This window comes from Cnephaeus nilssonii, assembly GCF_951640355.1.
Source record: "Cnephaeus nilssonii genome assembly, chromosome: 22".
NCBI lineage: Eukaryota > Metazoa > Chordata > Mammalia > Chiroptera > Vespertilionidae > Cnephaeus > Cnephaeus nilssonii.
Window position 1 is genome coordinate 22798765 of NC_137093.1, and position 20066 is coordinate 22818830.

The 20066-nt window shown below is 53.1% G+C and overlaps 1 protein-coding gene across 3 annotated transcripts in view; it reads left to right on the forward strand.

The window, feature by feature from the left end:
- KIAA1671 overlaps positions 1-20066 on the forward strand; it is a 142197-nt gene that overhangs the window by 858 nt on the left and 121273 nt on the right. The window lies entirely within an intron of this gene.

Sequence of the window (20066 nt, forward strand, 5' to 3'; positions counted from 1 at the left end):
GCCGCCAGGGGCTGCAGGCGGGGCCCTAGGGAAGGGAAGTGGCGCATTGACCCCCACCCAAGCCTGACCTTTCCACACCCTCCTGGCACACACACTCTCCTCCAGCTGGGGCGCCGCGCCCTGAAACCCTGCTCTGAGCCCCGGAGCGGAGCGTGCGACCTCTGCGGTTCGCCTAGGTGGCCAAAGCCTCCTGCCGCTGGACAAGTTTCTCTCGCAGGGAGCAGCCATTACCTTTGGAAAGGAAAGGGCTTGTACCTGTTGCACAAAGACGGGGCTTTTTCTTTGCAGCTTCTTTGTGACCTTGGGCAAAACTCTTCACCTCTCTGAGTTCAGGCCTTTCCTCTGAGCAACATCAGGTGAGGGTGGGGACCACAACCCTCCCTCTTCTTTGGCTGGAAAGAAGATGAGTGGGTATAATAGGCATGGAACAGATCCTAGTGGGCCCTCATTTGTGACCCCTCCTCTCCCACATCCCATCCCCTGTGCTTTCTCGGCAGTATCTGAGGGAGGGCTCCTGGAACCCAACTTGTTGCCTTTGTAAACTGCAGAGGGTTAGAGAGATGTTTAACTTGGTCTTTCTTCCGAAGGGGTTGATTGCCTCTAACTCCCCACCACCCCACCCTCCCCACCCCACCCCACCCCACCCTCCTCCAGTCCTTGCAGTGAGAAGCTCTGGGGTTTGGCTAATCAGTAACCAGGGCCTTTGGATAAGCCTTCTCTCCCTCGGCCCAGCTTTCCCTTTGCTGATCCATCGAGGCTCCAGGACAAACGTGCATTCACCCCCAGACACAGGCATCTCACCCCGGGGACAGTTCCCCAGGGAGCTGTGCAGACACCAGCTCCCGTCCTGGTGGTTTTAGGGGGAATCCCTAAAGGTGTTTTTTTAAAGGATCTACATGCTCGACAAGGGTGCAATTACCTGAGAGGGGAGCCGGCTTTCAATACAGTGTCTGGGCACATGTTTCAGTTGGGCACGTGAGCTGCCTCATTTAGTCACCCGTGTGTGTGTGTGTGTGTGTGTGTGTGTGTGTGTGTGTGTAGCACCTACTATGCGGCAGTCACTATAGACGTGCTATGACCCAGGGCAGTATAGGATCTGTCCTCCTGGCATTACATTCTAGCTGTGGAGTAATCAGCTTGCCCTCCAGTCCAGGGAGGCAGCTGTGCTGGCTCTTGACGGGGGTGCAGCCCTCACCCCAGATTCTGAGGCTGGAAGGGCCTCTCGTTCCCCTTGGAGGTCCTGGGGGCTGGCTTTTGTTCAGGGCTGACCTTGGCAAGAGAATAGAGGATCCCACTGTCTGGCCCTGAGCATTTCTCCCATGTCAGCATCACCTGTTTCATCTCTGATCCACTGAGAAAAAGAGCCCCCTGCAGAATATTTTAAATGTTCATTCATTCATCCATCCATTCATTCATCCATTCAACAAGTACTTCAAGACACTGGCAGTCACATCCTTAATGGAGGGGTAAAGCCTTTATGAAAGGAAGCAATTGTTTAGAAGGGGGCAGTTGTGATAATGGGAGGAGGGGCTGATGCCTTCAGGATGGAGGTTGGGGGGGGGGGGGGGAAGAGGTCCAGGGTTTAGTTATTGGAGAGCTTGCTGTGGGAAGAAGAGGTTGGTGTTAGGGTGTTAGGGCCTGGGAAGAGAAACAGGGAGAAACCTGGGAGCTTTCCTGAGAAAGCAGGGATGGAAAGGAGGGAGCCAACCAGGGGGGTTTGGAGCCAAATCCTGGCCCTGCCCCTTCCTGGCTGTGGTCTTGGGCAGGGTACTTGTTTTGAGACTCGGCTTCCTCATCTGTAAAATGGGCTCATGATAGGCTTGTCATGTGAGTTCAGTGAACCAGTGCATGGAAATGCTGGGCAGTGTCTGCACTGGTCTGTGCTCACTGAGCAATGGGCATGATTATTAATATAGTCTGGCATTAGGATGTGTTTCAGGCAGGATGTGTGTAGAGGTGGAGGGGGTGAGGGAGGGCGGTGACCACAGGTGACACTTGAGCTGTTTTCAAGGAGGAGGCAAGGAGGGGAGAATGAACAGTCCAGGCAGAAAGAGCAGCACAGGCAGAGGCACAGCTCATTTGGAGAATTACATATTGATTGGTACATCCAGAACGAAGGGTGTGTTAGACCATCTGCCACTAAAATTCTCTTTGCACGTCCCTGCCCCTCCCTAAATACCCAAACAGGAAGGCTTTAGCAGGTTTGGGATAGAGAGGAAGACAAGTGGATGGCTGTCCAGGAGGTCGCGTTCCTTCCCACACTCACCCATCCAGATTAGAGAAGTGTGACCCCAGACAAGCCACTTCCTTCTTGGAACCTCAGTTTCTTCTTCTGTGAAGTGGGAGGATTGGAGAGACTATGGGTAAAGCACATAACAGAACAGCCGCTTTTCATTGATTGATTTTTAGAGAGAGAGAGAGAGACAAAAAACATTGATTTGTTGTTCCACTTTCTTATGCATTCATTGGTTGATTCTTGTATGTGCCCTGACCAGGGATCGAACCTGCAACCTTGGCTTCTCAGGATGACGCTCTACCCAACCGGGCTACCTGGCCAGGGCCTGTCCTAAGCTCTTTTAAAAATATTACTTATTGCCCAGTCCGTGTGACTCAGTGGTTGAGCATTGACCTATGAACCAGAAGGTCATGGTTTGATTCCTAGTCTTAGCATGTGCCCAGATTTCGGACTTGATCTAGGAGGCAGCCAATCAATGATTCTCATCATCGATGTTTCTCTCCTTCCCTCTCTGATATCAATAAAAAAATATTTATTATTTTTTTGTGCAACTCGCACTGCTCAGACTCCTGTCATTCAAAAGGAAGCTAGCCGCCTTTGAGTTGAGGTATACACGTGCACAACATACACCAAGCGTCCTCAATCTATGGCCCGCGGGCCACATGCGGGTGTTTTTGCCGTTTTGTTCTTTTACTTCAAAATAAGATATGTGCAGTGTGCATAGGAATTTGTTCATAGTTTTTCTTAAACTATAGTCCGGCCCTCCAACGGTCTGAGGGACAGTGAACTGGCCCCCTGTTTAAAAAGTTTGAGGACCCCTGAGTCATACACGGTTTCCTTCAGTGTGATGAATGATTGAGCATCTTACCCAGGCAATTCCAAAGAGCCCCTGTCCTTGGGAGCCCGCCCTCAGGAATCTGGTCAGTTGGATGGGAGGGAGGGAGGGACACGGCTAAGTGAGGCAGCATACACACGGTCTCACATGACCCCTGGAGGTAGTGTGAACTGCTCCGATAATGATCTTCGAAATGTTCTATGGCCTTGTCTCCGTTAAGAATAGGAGATACATCCCCAAAGTGTGATCTTTGGGTGTTTACATGACTGAGTCAGATGTGATACACACCGTATCTGTCTATCGCTCTCTTTCCTATCTGTCTGTTTAGTATTATGAAAATAACATGTAATATGTCCCCTAAGCATGAACTCTGGATGTTCACGTCACTGAGTCAGAAGTGATGTATTCACATGCTGTGAAAATAACACATACCTGGCAGGATACCAAACACTTCAAAGATGGCAAAAATGATATTGTCTTAAGTGAAGCGTGACTTTCCCACCCCAGCCCTTATCACACTCTGCTAATTGTCTAAATGGTTTTGCATCCACGCTGCAGCCTGACAGAGGGAACTGAATCTGGGTTCCACCCCTTATTGGCTGTGTGACTTCGTGCAAGTGGCTTAACCTCTCTCAGCCCCAGTCTCCTTGTCAGTAACAGGGGATAATGAGGGATCCTGCCTCGGAGGGGTGCAGTGAGGAGTAAATGAGGGGGGGCTGGTACACGGCCAGTGCTCAGGCCGTGTGCATTGCAGTTACCACCCTTGTTGTTTGTGGCGATCTTAGTGGACTTGTTATTCTCGCCTCTTCCTCCTCTAGCCTTTACACTCCCAGAAGGCAGAACCCCTGTCTGCCTTCATTCACTCCCGTTTCCTCCAGTTCATCGTGGTGGCATAAACAAATGAATCAGCATATGCAGACATAGCCTTTTCACAGCAACCATAAAACAACAAATTTCGCACTTAAGTTAAAAATAGATTTGGGCACGGTCCCATTTCCGAATGTGTTGACTTAAGCCCACTCGTTTAGAAAGCTGAGCGGCGCTCCAAAGCACGAAGGTGCTGTTTGCCATGGAGCAGATCCCCCGTTGGCTGACATTGAGTTGTTTTTTGCTGTGACGATGCAGCACTGCAATAAACTTCCCTGTCCGCGTCTTTGCACACTGACTGCGGTCGATTGGAGGGCAGATTTCAGGATGGGGAACTTTATCCCAGGCTGGGATAAAGCCCGTTTAGAATGGTGATCTAGCCTGCCCAGTTTCCCTGGGGTAGTTGTACCTTTCACACTCCCACCAAGGCTGTGAGAGAGAGAGAGAGAGAGAGAGAGAGAGAGAGAGAGAGAGAGCGCCACAGCCACCCCGTTTGTACATTTCAGTGAGAGCGCACAGTGGATGGCTGTGTCTTATCAGTGGCCATGGGATACAGCCTCTGGCGTGGCGGTAGGGAAGGCTATAGTTCCTCCAGGCAGCAGGTTTTATGGCTCTTTGTTTTTAATCCAGCTGGCTGGGGACTGTGTCTTGGAAGATACTTGCCCATGTATACACAAGTCCTCATGCTTCCTTCTGGAGATACGTGGTCCTTGTATTAGTCAGGTTTTTCTATGGTAGTGGTGCGTAACAAACGTCTCCCAAATCGCAGTGGCCTTTAATAGCGAGCATCCGTTTCATGGTTGTGGGTCTGCGAGTTGTGGCTGGGCTTGGCCGGCAGGCTGGACTCCGGCCTTTGGGTTCATGTCTGCCCCGTGTATCTTCATCTTGATATCCAGGCTGACAAGCAGCAGCCAACCAGGGAGCCCAACGGGAACCCCCAGTGCCTCTGAATGCTTCCACTTGGAACTGGGAACGTTTCACTTCTGACCTCATTCTGTCGGCCAAAGCAAGTCACGTAACCATGCCCAACATGGAGGAGGCAGAGAGGGAGTCAGGATGAACTTTCTGAGAAGTTAATACAGCCTGCCAAGGTCATGTTTCTGACGGGGCAGCATGGGTCCATGCAGGGGAGAAGGGTCTGCCCTGAGTGGTGGTGGGAGTTGTGGCTCGCGACTTGTGTGGGACACATCGGAACAGGACTCTGGGTAAGAAGACCTGGTTTGAGTTTATGACCTGGGATAGGCGGTTCGCCTCTCTGAGCCTCAGTTTCCTCATCTGGAAAATGGGAATAACGCATTCTATCTGACAGAGCTGCTGTGAGTGGGTAAAGAGGTGCTTCATGCCTGTGACACGAGATGTGAAGGGGAGGGATGGTTGTCTCCATGACGACTTTTGCTCTGGGTGTGGTTTACAGCTCCTCAGGCGGTGGCACCTGTAGCCCGTGGAGTGGGAGCACATGGTGAGGCCAAGGGAGGCTGCACCGGAGACAGACCTGGGTCCAGATCCCAGCTCCGGCCCTAGGGGTCATGTGACCTTCCACCAGTCTCATCGCTTCTCTCAGCCTCATTTGCCTGTTTGTAAGGTGGATACAGGGTGCTTGTGTCATTAGCGGGAAGGACTTGGCATGAACTAGATGATAAATAAACAGTGCCTGTGATTGTGGAGCTAAGAGGGTCCTGGTTGGGTGGAATGAGGAATTCTGTAAAATTGGGTATTGGTTCTGCAGAATTGGTTGCAGAATTAGACATTACCCAAGAACCCTTGTGGATATTACTGGGGACCCAGATCCAGACTGCCTGGGTTCAAATCCCAGCTCCACTACTTTCCAGCTGTGTGACCTTGGCCTGAGCAGTAAACCTCTCGATGCCTTAGTTTCCTCATCTGTACAATGAGAGTAACAGCAGTGCCTGCCTCATGAAGTTGATGCATATTAAATGAGTTAATATGTAGTACCTGCTAATGAATGGATGGGCATTAGCTAGTTGTGTCATTATTACTAACTAGAAGCCCAATGCACGAAGATTCGTGCAAGAATGGGCCTTCCTTCCCCTGGCTGCCAGCACCACTTGGCTCTGGCTGGAGCCGCCTTTTCCCTCCCTCCTAGAGCCGCCTTCCTGCTTTGGCCACCTTTCTGCCTTCCCACGCTGCCCAGAGCCCCGGAGCAGCTAGGGTGGTGCAGAACGCCTGTGTCGTTGCCATGGTGATGACGCAAGCGTCCCGCCCGGCTGCTCGGTGCCTGCAAATTAACCTGCCATCTTTGTTGGGTTAATTTGCATACTCACTCCTGATTGGCTGGTGGGTGTCACGAAGGTACGATCAATTAGCATGTTACTCTTTTATTAGTGTAGATACTGTTATTAGACTGTGAAAGCCCCAGGGGGGTTGCTTCTCGTTCTGGGAGACACCAGGGCCTTGGGGGAAGGAGTGAGGAGGCAGATGCTTTTTATTTATTTATTTTTGACTTTTTATTTATTGAATTTAGAGAAAGAAAGAGAGAGAGAGAGTTATTTATGTAATTCTTTGGTTGATTCTTGTACGTGCCCTGACCGGGGATCAAACCGGCAGCAACCTTGGCGTATCAGTTCGATGCTCTATGCTCTAACCAACTGAGCTACCTGGCCGGGGTCGGGAGGCAGATGCTTCTAGAGCAGGTGCTTTCCTCTTCTGCTGTGTCTGGAGGGCCTGTTGATGGGTCCCTCATTACCTGGTCCTCTCCTCAGAGCAAGCCTTACTAGCCAGGGAGGAACCAAGGGCCTCAACCAGCCACTCAGCACCCTTGAACCTGAAGCTGCTGCAGTCCGGCCGGGAAGAGTCCGGGGAGCTCTGCATGTAAGGGACAGTCACACTGTTCCCGAGTGGAAGCACCCAGCAGGCTTCAGGGAGCCCCATGATTATGGGACTCTGCAGGAGGCCATCGACCCAGGTGCGGGGTTAGAAGTCACCCCTCCTTCATTCATTCGTTCATTGGGCAACCGTTTACCCCGTGTCAGTTACATGGCGAATCCTGTGCTGTTTTGGGGAAAATGGTGGCTTCTGAAGGAAGCTGGGTCAGGAGGTTGAGAGTTCGGAGTGGCACAGGTGTGGCATTCCTGTGTGGCCCTGGGCATGCCCCTTCACCTCGCTGAGCGTTTCCTTGTCTGTGAAGTGAGTCTCAGATGGGCCAAGGTGTCCTAGGGGGCGAGAGGGGACAGCCTTCGACTTCTGTGTCGCCGGTGGCTCCTGTCCTGGCCCCTGTGCCTTCAGAAGCTTGAAGGAGAGGACTGAGGCAGCCTTGCCTCCATCTCCCGAGGCCTGGCTTTTGAGAGCAGTCACTGTTCTCCACTGTAGAATAAAAACAATAAGCAGAGAGTATCCATTCTGTCCTAGGTACTGTGCACATCATTGTTTTACGTGATTCTCGTGTCCCCATTTTACAGATGGGAAAACTGAGGCTCAGAGAGGGAGTTGCATGCCCAAGGCCGCTACTGGGAGGGGGGGAATGTGGATCTGTGCAGCCCGACCGCAGCCCCTGTGCCCTGACTCTCCCTCCCCAGTGGTGAAGCAGGGCAGAGCTGGACTGGCCTACTGTTCCGTCCCATCTCCACCACATCATTGCTGTGTGACTTTGAGCAAGTGACTTAGCCTCGCTGAGCCTCAGTCCCCATCTACAGAAAGAAGATGCTAAGATTTTCCCCCGTGGGGTCATTGTGGGATTAGGTGCGTTAGCTGCCCGTGAAACTCCTGGAGTCCTTCCCCGTAAAAAGATCAGCTGGTGTTAAAAAAAAAAAAAAAAAAGAAAGTGTAAGTCATACCAAAGAATTGCTTTATAAATTACAATATAAATCTTTCTTGTTTGCAGCACAGGCAGAAATAGTGGCAGTAATAATAATTTGCATTGGCAGACTGTTTCTTATATTCCAGTTCCTATGATACATGGCTTTGTTCATGTTATCAGGTCCTTTATCAAGTCCTTTCTTCATCCTATAAAGAAAGGTGCTAGTGTTGTTCCCACTTTACAGATGAGGAAACCGAGGCCTGAAAGGCGTTGTCCAGCTTACCAGCTAGTGGCAGGCAGGGACCCCCAGAGCCTCTGGGCTGAGTCCTGCCTGCTGGGGACACAGCTGTCTTTTCAAAGGCTCCAGGTCAGGGCTGCGGCTGGGAGCCGACTGTGGTATTTCTTTTCTTTTTTGTTTTGCTTCCTCAGTGATGAAAGCCCTTTCTGGGGACCATCCTGTTTATCCCCCGACACGGGGAGGCCCTGCCTGGGGAAGGAAACTCGGAGTGTGCGGGACCTCCCAGCAGAAGGAGGCCAGCCAGCAGGCGCATTGGGTACACCAAGGCCGCCCTGTGAACTCCTGCAGCCCCGCCTGCCCGGACACGAAGCCTGGGCCTCGATGGGCACTCTGCCCGCCGAGCCCCGCCCAGTGCCCTGGGCTGGGCCGGGGAGTGACTTGGTTGGGGAACTCCAAGGGCCCTTTGGCCTAGGACGCTGGCCAAGTGTGTCTCTCCCTTTCATTTTAGGCCCCAGCACTGGAAACCTCTTGTCTTTGATCCTGGAACTGACACCTGCATGCCAGGCGCTGTGCCTGGCCTGGGAAGGGCTCATAGGTCACTGGGAGAACCCAGGGGGTATTGGAATGGTTCTGATACTGAGTGCTAGTACCAGCTTCTCTGCTGTGTGTCCTTGGGTAAGCCCCTTCCCCTCTCTGGGCCCGAAGAACTGGATGAGTAGATCCCAGAGCCTCTTATTCCTGCTACCCGTTCTAGGAAGAATCAAAATTAGCTGTTTAAAAGGTAGGACCTAGAAAACCACCTTTCTCCAAGGGCCTACTGGGTGCCAGGTCCTTTGCTAGGGAGGTATTGCGTATACATCTCGTCAGTCCTCAGAGTTGGTATTACTAGCCCCCTTTACAGATAAGCAAACTGAGGCTCAGAGACGGAAAGCTCTCCTTGTGTCACTCAGCTTGAGGTAAGAAGTAGCGGAGGCTGGATTTGAACTCGGGTCTGCTCCCTGCAAACCTAGACCTCCCTGTAATAATAACTCAACTCGGTCAGTTCCCTTCTCCCCCACTCTCCCTGGAATACTCTCTCTCCTCAGAGCTTCCAGTGCGGTGTGACCTTGCCTCTCTCGGGTTCGTTGATCATTGTCATTGTTGTTATTTATTAAGCACCTCCTGTGTACCAGAGCCAGGCCCTGGTGCCAGAGCTGCCTGGGACACAGCTCCTGCCCCCATGGAGAGTTAGATGGGGGGCTACAGAGCAGCATGCCCAAGGCTGTGATGGGGGCGGGGGGAGAGGGCACTGGGATGGGGGGCACATGTTCTCCTGGAAGCAAACCCCCTTCCCTTGCCACACTCAGGACTTAGATGAGACTGGGGAGCTGGGCAACCAGCAGCCCACCTTCCCGGGAGGTGAGATACTGGTCACTGTCCTTGGAACTCCGGAGCGGAAGTGACCGTGCTTCCAAGTGTGGTCTTCATCCAGATGCCCAACCCCAGCCCCTCTTGCCTCTCATTCTTTTTAGATCATGAAAAGGAAGGGGCGGGGGGAGGGGAGAGGGCGGGTGGAGGCAGCAAAAAGCTTTGGAGGAATTTCTGGAATGCCCAGCATACTGGCTGACCCAGCAGAGCAAGGGTGAGCCATCTGCCCTGGCTTTAGTCGGGGTCAGCTGCGTGTCCCCAGGGGCTCTCTGGGTGTCACCCCAGTTCCTGTTCTGAGGCCTGAGTCACCCCCAGGAAGGTGGCTCTTCTGTGGACCGCAGCAGCTGCCTGCCACCAAAGTCACTGCCGGGGTTCGAAGCTGCGCAGCCCCAGGGTCACGTCCTGCCTCTGTCTTCTCCCTTCTTGCCTTGGTGTCCATGTTCGTTCGTGGCATGGGGGTGCTGGCGCCTGCCTTTCAGCCTGGCCAGGCGCTCTCAGCGAGGTCACAGGGTGAATGTTGGGGTGAATGGCGTGGCGATGTTGGATAAAGCCCCCACTGTGCGCACTCCTCCCTCTGGAGCACAGTGAGGGTCTTGTACCGTGGTGGGCCCTTCTGCTTTACTCGCCTGTCGCCTGTATGCCTGGCACGTGGTGGCTCATTTCATTTTCCTAATTAATAATCTTATTCTCTTTTTATTACAATACCTTCACAGGATAATACATTTTCATTGCCCAGCATTTAGAAGTCCAGGTAAATATAAAGGGGGAGGTAAAACTCTCAGGAACCCGTATTAAAGATAACCAGTGCTGATATTTTGGAATGTGATTTTCAGACCTGTCAGTCATGCCAGGCGTGTGATTGAGAGGTGTCAGGAGTGCATCTTGGGGTTGAGAATGCGGGCTTTATTCTCAGGGGGCTTGGAATCAGATCCTGGCTCTGGAACTTCCTAGCCGTGTGCCCTTGGGCAGGTCCCTTCCCCTCTCTGAGCCTCAGTTTCTCCTTTGTAAAATGAGGTTGCTGTGAGGGTTGCATGAGTTCATGTCCGTGGCGTGCTCAGAGAATTTATAGATGCTTCATTCTCACTAGCGTTTTCCAGGGATGTGTGCTTTTCCTTGTTTTGCACGATGAGCCCCTTTCTGGGAGTTCTGTCATTTACGACCGGGGGAGTTGGACTTCAGGTTGGGAGGAACCCAGGTTACCTTCTCCGGGCAGGTATCTCAGAGCTGGGGGCTTGCTCAGCCCGGGAGTGCCGGACAGGTAGTTCGGCCCACACCAAGCACTGTGGGCGCCCACAAGCCAGGCCTGATCTTTATCCCTCAGGGATGCTTCCTGTCTCCGCCGAGGCCTGGGCATTGTCCAAGTGAAAGCCGCTGGGACCCAGCGGGCTGGAGGTGGCCCCTGTAAGACGAGCTCACTGGGCGCCTTCCTCCACCCCTCCTGGCTGCAGCAGTGGCTTCAGGAGGCGCAGCCACACCTGGGAAGAGTGTCTGTAAACTAGGACGTCATCCAGACACCAGTGGGGACCCGGACTTGCCAGGGAGAGGAAGGGGCTCATGGAGCCCGGTTTTCAGAAGTGAGGGTGGGGTTGGTGACATCCATGGAGGCGGGGGGGGGGGGGGGGAAGTGATGCTGCCCTTTGCTAGCGCTGTGACCATGGGTAAGTGCTACAACCTCATCCATCCTCAGTTTCCTTGTCTGTAAAATGGGACGAATCCAAGTAGGCTTCACCTTATAAGGTTGTTGTGCCACAACGTATAAAGGCTCCAACACAACCAGGTACATAGTCAGGGCCCCCTCCCCTCCCGAATCCCCCTCCCCCGCTTCCTCCTCCACTTATTCCTAACAATAACACTGTCAGTCCCTATGCTAACCCCTTGCTAGGCACCATCTTGTCGAATCCTCATAGAACATTCGAGTTGCCGTTATTGATACTCCTGTCCTGTAGTCTGATTCCGCGTTGCGTGTGGGTATGTTTAACCACGACTTCACACTTGAGTGAGGACGAAACGCTCAGCACACAGTAGGTGATCAGGAAAAGGCAGCCGCGGTGCTGACTCGTCTTATTTCTGCCGGTGCGGCACAGAGCCGTTTGCACCAGGAGCAGCCCCCTCGCCCACCCAACGTCCGAAATATGGAGCGTCCGTCCCTGTGCGTCCTCTTCGGGGGCCGACCTTGGGGACCACGATCATTTCACAGTGTTTACCGACACGGAATCATTACGACGTACCCCCGAAACTAACATAATGTCATGTGTCAGTTACACTTCCATAAAAAAAGTGTACACTTTTAGGAAAGTGTACAATTCAGTGGTTTTTTAGCATATTCACCGAGTTCCGCAACCTTCACCACAATCAGTTTGAGGATATTTCTGTGACCACAAAAAGGAGTTCTGCACCCGTTAGCCGTCATTTCCTCGTTTCCTCTAATTATGCCAGTCCTCCTTGGTAACCGCTGATCTACTTTCTGTCTCTGTGGGTTTTTCTGGGCGTTTTATATACATGGGATCATACAATAGATGGCTTTTTGTGACTGACTTCTTTCACTTTTCATAACGTCCCAAGGGTCATCCATGCTGTGATGTGTATCAGGATTCCATTCCCGTTCCTGGCTGAATAATATTCCATTGTGTGGATAGAGCCACATGGAACTCATTTTTCAAAACTTAACACACATCTTTTTTTAAAAAATATATATTTTATTGATTTTTTTACAGATAGGAAGGGAGAGGGATAGAGAGTCAGAAACATCGATGAGCTGCCTCCTGCACACCCCCTACTGGGGATGTACCCGCAACCAAGGTACATGCCCTTGACCGGAATCGAACCCGGGACCCTTCAGTCCGCAGGCCGACGCTCTATCCACTGAGCCAAACCAGCTAGGGCTTAACACACATCTTACAAGGTGTTTGATGTGCTGGTTACGTTTGCTCTAATACACATGGAGATGCATCACATAAAATACAGCGTATGTGTCAGGGGATCACACACCCCGTGCTGTGCTGTACCGGGAACCTAACCTTGTAAAGCAATGGGCCGCCCGCAGGCGAACTGTGTGCTGTGTGGTGGTTATGGTTGGGTGTGTGTACAAGATGTTTCCCGTTGTGCCCTGTGAATGAGACACTCGTTCTGCTCACATGGAGGAGAGATTCTGATCCCTCCTCGGTTCTGCTCCCGCTGCCTCCTCCTCCTCCTCCAAGCAGTAATTCCCCGGCCGTGCTCAGTTTTGACCAGCATTTATTGCCCTCGCCCACCCACCTATGGGGCTGAAAGTGGGAAAGTGCCCTCTTTGTGGGTCAACCACGGTGGAATATTGTACTTTCATCTGGGACCGTGGTCGGCAAACTGCGGCTCGCGAGCCACATGTGGCTCTTTGGCCCCTTGAGTGTGGCTCTTCCACAAAATACCACGGCCTGGGCGAGTCTGTTTTGAAGAAGTGGCGTTAGAAGAAGTTTAAGTTTAAAAAATTTGGCTCTCGGAAGAAATTTCAATCGTTGTCCTGTTGATATTTGGCTCTGTTGACGAATGAGTTTGCCGACCACTGATCTGGGACGTCCTCCGGATGGCCCCACCAAAGTAGGCAGCATTGATCCCTTTTTGCAGATGAGAAAACTGAGCCTCGGAGAGGGCAGTGAGTCAGGAAATGCAGGCAGGACGGGCGGAGCTGGGATCCAACGTCCCTGCTCCTTTCATCTGGCCTGCGGTGCCCCTGGGCACTTGGCGATGACAGTGCTGACTCACTGCAGAGGTTGGGAGCTCTGGCTTATTTGCTGAGTCGTGGGGATGGTTGTGCTGCTACATCCACACTCCCCTGGAGTCAGAGTGGGCTCGCTGCTTGGCCGGCCCTGGGGGACGTGGCCAGCAGTGGCTGAGCAGCTTGGCTGGGGCCTGAGCGAGGTCACTGATCCCTGTCTCCAGGGCCCCTGACAGCCTGCTGCTCCCTCTCCCTCTCCTGAGCCAGCGGCTCGAGGCCCTTGGCGCTGCCACCGCCGCTGGGGATGCCGAGCCCAGGGATGCCGAGCCGGCGGCCGCCCCGGGGGAGGATTGCTTCACGATCGTTCGCGTTCCCTGTCTGTGCAGCAGGCAGCAGAGTCCCCAGGGGCGGGCACGGGATCCGGCCCTGACAAGGCCGTCTGGGTCTGTGTGCCTTTCCTTTGGAAGCGTTCCTTTCCAGGGGAGGGAACAAAGGGCTTGGAGAGGACGAGTGTTTTCGTTCGAGGTCACACAGCCAGCCGGGAGCCGAGCCTGAGCTGGGACAGGATGTCAGGATTCCTGCTCCTAATTCGCGCTTCTTCCCACCCGACACGCTCTCCGCCCCCCCTTCCCCCCTCCCTTCTCCCCACACCTGCTGGAGGGATCTGTCCTTGCTGCATATCCCCCCCAAACCGCGCCCCCCCAGCAGATGTGAGCTGGCTCAGGCTGCAGAAGCTCTGGAGCTGTCTGGGTGGAGCCCAATACCCTCTGGCCACCTGCCAGGCTCAGGCACTCCCCTGGGTGACACCGGCCCACAGGGCAGGTTGTGACATGAAGACGCTTCAGCACCCAGCACTGGGTGGGTGGAGGAACAGGTCTGGGCCCTTTTGCCGCTTGTTCCCGCACACTGGAGCCCACCGCCGGCAGGGCCCGGGGGCCGCCTGCCTCTGGACAAAGCCTTAGGGGGGCCCTGCCCGTCGGAGGTGGGGGTGGCCAAAGTCCAGCCCAGCGAGGATGATCAGGGCCCCACAAAGGGACCACCCCGAGTGCCAGTCCTGCCCCTGGATAAGTCCCGTCCCCTCCTGCTTCAGTTTCCTCGTCTGCAAAATGGGTGTGATGGTGAGGGCTGCTTCAAAGGACTGTTTAGGACTGGGCGTGTAGTAGGTGCTCAATAAATGGCCCTGTCTGTGGGGGAGAGGATAGAGCCGAGCAGGGAGGTTCCTGTGTCCGGTAAACCTGGGTTCAAGTTGTTAAAATTGAACTCGGGGCAAGTTCACGCCTCAGCCTCAGTTTCCCTTTCTGTGCCGTGGGAACGATAGGAGGACCGACCTGTGAGGACGGAGATGCTGACGTTCTTATTAGCGTAGTGCTGGGCTTGTCTTCGGCAGCTGTTAGTTTTTAAAAGTTGATTTGAGAGAGAGAGAGGAAGGGAGAGAGAGAAACTTCGATTTGTTTTTTCCACTTGTTTATGCATTCATTGGTTGATTCTTGTATGTGCCCTGACCGGGGGTCAAACCCACAACCTTGGAGTATATCGGGACGACGCTCTAACCAACTGTGCTACCCTGCCAGGACCGGGATGTGTTTCTTTAAAAAAAAAAAAAGGCGGGGGGGGGGGGGGGAGAACCAGCAGGGCGATGAAGGTAGGGGGATGGACAGTGTGACTCCTTAGGAGCCCTTCCTGTCCTGGGATTCTGGATGAGATGTTTGGTCCAAGGCCAGGGACTCTGTGTTCTGCCTGCTCTGGGCACTTAACAAATGGGCTGGTGGCCTGGGAGAGGCTCGTCGGTCAATGGTAGGCAGGTTCCACCCCCAGCTGCCCTGGGGAACATTTCCCAGGTCTGGCCTCCTGGAGCCTGTGGGTCGGGAACAGAAAGGCCTGAGTGTGTTTGTGACCCCCTGACCCTGTGGCCACCTGGGGGGCACCTGCCTCCCTTCACTCCTGGGGTTCTGGTGAGGCCCAGGGGCCTGATGTGCTGATAAGTTGGGGCCATGGACTGGCTTCTCACCCTTAGATTCATAGGGGCAGGGGGAGGGGGAGCAGGGGGAGCAGGGGGAGCTGAAGCCCAGCCAGCCGAGGGCAGAGGGCCCCTGGCCCGGGCTCTGAGCAGGGACATGTAACTATTGCTGAACTGGCCTCTGTCCTCAACGGGTTTAGTTTCTCCTCTTCCCTACCTGTGGGAAGTCTTCATTCCTTACTCATCAGTGGCACCTGGCATTAAACAAACCACAAGGCCAAAATCCACCCCTGTGGGCCCACATATTTGTGTGGGTGTCCTCCAGCCGGCTGTGGGGGGATGGTAGTGACCACCACATTAGCATAGCTGTTAACATACTGAACACCTATGTGAACCGGGCACTCTGCTAAACCAGCACGTGGTTTCATCATTGTAACTCATTTCATCCTCTCAATGGCCCCAGGAGGCATGCATTATTATTTTCATACCCATTTTGCAGATGAGGAAACTGAGGTACAGAGGAACCAGGCAGCTGGGTCCAAGCCCTACCTTTAAAAAAAAAAAGCATTTATTTTTAAATTGTAGTGAAATATACATTTGTCATCTTAACTATGTTTAAATGTAAAAGTGGCATTAAGTACCTTCACACTGTTGGGCCACCGTCACCACCACCCAGCTCCAGAAATTTTTTCATCTTGCAAAACTGAAACCCCGTCCCCATTAAACACTAACTCCCCATCCCCCTTCCCTCAGCTCCTGGCAACCACCGTTCCCCATTCTTTCTCTATGAATTTGACTACTTTATGTACCTCGCATAAGAAGAATCATACAGTATTTGTCTTCTTGTGATTGGCTTATTTCACTTAGCAGGATATGATCGATATTGTAGCACCTGTCAGAATTGTCTTGCTTTTTAAGGCTGAGTAATATTCCATTGAATGGAGATGGTACTTTTTTTTTTTCTTTTTTCTACAAAAAGTTTTATTGTTTCATTTGGCCCAATGCATGGGAGAGGGCTCCAGGGTGGTTAAAAGAAAGGCTAGTAGTTTCGGGAAGAGGCTCAGGTAAAAGCCAGACCCCAGGGGATGCAGAGGGGCCCCTCCAAGGCCTCTGGGCTCCACAGGCTCCTGGTCCTGCTTGAGGGTGAGCCTGTCGAAGAGATACTCACCCAGCCCAGCCCAGCCTGGGGTCGGCCAGCCTGCCGATGTGAGTCAGGTGTCGCCCATCTTCTTGATGAGTTTCACCCGCTCACCCCGGAAGTGGTTCTCCAGGAAGTCTCAGAGCTGAGGGTCTGCGCGGGTAGAACCCAGGGCCGGCAGCTCCCAAAGGGCCCGGTTCAGGCTCCTCTCCGAGGCCGGGGCGGCTTCCCTGGCGTCCTGAGTGCTGCCCACTCCTCCTGGGGAGGCTTCAGCTCGTCCTGGAGAGAACGCGGCCCCCGCGCTGGGTTGGCATCTTTAAGAGACGCTCAGCGCCCTCGCGCTTCTCTGCCAACTCGTGGGAGAAGCGGCCCCGGCCCTCGAGAGCCACATCTTCGTGGCGAAATGGAAGCCCCGAGAGAGGTAGGTGTGGGGGGCCCGCGGAGGCAGGTTGGCCGGACGGTTGACCGCGGCCTCCACCTCGGTGGAATAATTCTGACGAATTTGGGAGCTCGTGGTTGTTCGGCAATAAGGAGTTAAGGTAGAAAAAAACCCCCACGGTGTGTTGGCTGGTCCTGAGGTGGTTCTGAAGGTGGTGATTGGATAAGACACAGGAGAGTAGAGTGGTTGGAGGCTGGAAGGAGGGGCGTCCCTGGGTCTGTTTCCTGCAAACACTGTTGATGCAACAGACAGACCCAGGGCCGCCGAGGGCCCTGCCCGCACGTTGTGTTATCCATTTCTCGGTCCATGGACACGGGTGGCTTTCATGTTTTAGCTCTTGGGAACAAATTGGACATGGGTGTGCCGATATCTCTGCTTTCAGTTCTTTGGGGTCTATACCCTAGAATTGCTGGATGATATGATTCTATATCTAGTTATTTGGGGGACCTCCAGACTGTTTTCCACAGCGGCTGCACCATTTTGCATCTCCCCCTGCGTCCCCCCCTCCCACCCCCGGTAATGCACCAGGGCTCCGGCTTCTCCACTCGGCCAGCACCACTTGTTATTTTCTGGTCTCTGATACCAGCCGTCCTAATAGGAGTGGCTGGTGCCTCATTTCAATGGGAGAGTCTTAGGATCGGTATCTGTGGGGCCTCGGTTACCGTTAGGACGTCTGTTGCATCACGATGTGTTTTCTGGAACTACCTCGGCCTGCCCCGCCCGACGGTGAACTTTCTCAGGACGAACCTTGGGCCCACAGAGAGCTGGCCTGGGTCAGACGCCAAGGAAATGCTAACGAACCACTTCTCACTGGCCCAGGGCTCGCCCTGCGTCTAGTTCTTCCAGGGTGCTCCCTGCACACCAGGGTCTGCCCACTCACTGGGGGAAGCGGCAGCAGCTGAGCACCTGGGACTTGGCTGCCCAGAAGAACACCCCCCCGCCGGGAGCTTTAAGAAAATGCAGGTGCTGGGACCACCACCTGCAGGCTCAGACTCACTGGGAGTGGGGTGGGGTCTGAGCTATCAGTATTAAAAAAAGAAATCTCTTGCCCTGGCTGGTGTGGCTCTGTTGGTTGAACGTCATCCCATGCACTGAAAGGTCGCCGGTTCGATTCCCAGTCAGGGCACATGCCCAGCTTGCAGGTTCCATTCCAGTTGGGGTACATACAGGAGGCAACCAATTGATGTTTCTCTCACATCGATGTTTCTCTCTTTCCCTCTCACTTCCTCTCGCTCTAAAAAATCCATAAAAAACATATAAAATAGATAAAATGAAGGTTAAAAAATCCTTAAAAAAAAAAAGAGAGAAAAGAAATCTCCCCGGGTGATTCTGAGGGGCACCTGGACCAAGAGGCCTGCCCATATACACTGAGTGGCCAGATTGTTATGATCTCTGAACGCATAATAATCTGGCCACTCAGTGCATATCCTATATAATAAAAGGCTAATATGCAAATTGTCCCCTCGACCAGGAATTCGACCAGCAGGCATGCCGGCCAACCACCCATGTCCCCTCCCCCTGGCCAGGCTGGGCCGGAATATATATATACACACACACACACATACACACACACACACACACACACACACACACACATATATATATATATATATGTGTATATATATATATATATATATATATATATATATATATATACACACACACACACACATAATAATGAGTGGCCAGATTATTATGTGTTCAGAGATCAGAATAATCTGGCCACTCCGTGTAACATATTAGGCCATGTAACATATTACTCAATTCTGGGGAAAGCTGAGGAATTTATCATAGAACTACCCGAGGAACCTGGTGTATGACTGACTGCCTCTTAGCTAGAGAGTGAATGAGTGAATGAATGAATGAATGAATGCGGAGCTCCCCAAGCTCTGTCATTCACACATCATCTTTCTGATTTTTGCCAGATCTGTATACCTCCTATATTATTACTCACCTAATATTTTTTTTATTATTTTTTTCTCACCTAATATTTTAATACAAACCTATGTATAGTTACTATAAATTGAAAATAAAAACCAGCATCTCTGGCCATAAGTAGAAATTTCCCTAAAAAATACAAGCCAAGGAAACCAAACCGTGTCATTATTTTCCAGCCAAATAAACGCTGCCCTCCCTACAGCCCGAGGCCTTGCTCTCACTTTGTTAAAAAGGGGTGATTCGCAGGCGTTGCAGGAGTGTTAAGGAGAGGCTAGCAGCCTGGAACGACTTGTCTCCCATGAGTCAGTGCTATTTAACGCCCAGCTCTTGGACGGTGTGCCTTCGTGAATGCAGTTAGGCAATGAGGGTGTGTGAGGGAGGAGCCAGGGGTGCGGGGTGAGAGGGAGAGTGGTCCCCTGGGCAAGGCCATGGCTGGAACGGCCCTGAGGGTGTCAGGTAACCCAAGTCCAGGGCATCCCGGAACCTCAGAGGAGTAGTGAAGAGACTTTATCTAATGGGTTCATTGAGCCCAGACTGGTCTCTGCCAAGGTCAGGCTCTGGGTCGGGCGCAGAGCCCAGAGGCCACGGGCCTGGCCTGGCAGCTGGGAGTCAGGAGGGAAAAGGAGGCTCACCTGCAGGGGCCACATGCTTGCAAGGTGGGCATCAGCATCAGGGTTCCCCAGGTCACCCGTGTGGAAGCCAAGTGGTCTGGGGGCTGGGACCTGCCTCTTCTGCTGTGTGACCTTCCGTGAGTCTCTCAACCCCTCTGAGCGTCCCGTGGTGCATTGGTCAAATTAATGCATTTGCAGACTTGTAGTGGATGCCTGCTGTGAGCCAGGCTCTGAGCTGGTTGCTGCAGGGAGCCCACGGCGGGGACCCCTTCTCTCTGGGCATTTGTGCCTGGAGGGGATGCGGGCATTTCAGTGGGGGAGCAGGAGGCTTTGAAGAAAGCCCGGAGGTTGCACTTTAGTTGGTGGGTGGGCCCGGGCTTTGCTTTTCTTTTTTTTTTCTTTTTTTAATATATTTTATTGATTTTTCACAGAGAGAAAGGGAGAGGGATAGAGAGCTAGAAACATCGATGAGAGAGATACATCGACCAGCTGCCTCCTGCACACCCCCCACCGGGGATGTGCCTGCAACCAATGTACATGCCCTTGACCGGAATCGAACCTGGGACCCCCCCGGTCCGCAGACCGACGCTCTACCCACTGAGCCAAACCGGTTTTGGCAAGGGCCCGGGCTTTTCTGAGGAAACAGAATCTGGGTGGCGCAGGACAGCACACATTTCTTCTCTCGCGGTCTAGAGGCTAGAAGTCCGCGATCAGGGCGTCAGCAGGCCACGCGCCCCCGAAGGCTGCCGGGGAGAGCCCTTCCTTTCTCCCTCCCAGCTCCTGGGAGCTCCCGGCACCCCTGCTGTTGCTCGGCTTGAATGTGCACATCTGCATCTTCTCCGTTTCTCCTGAGGACACCCGACCTTGGCGTAAGGCCCACCCTAACCCAGTGGGACCTCCCCGAGACCTAGTGAATGACATCTGCAAAGACCCAAGGAGGCCACATTCCCAGAGT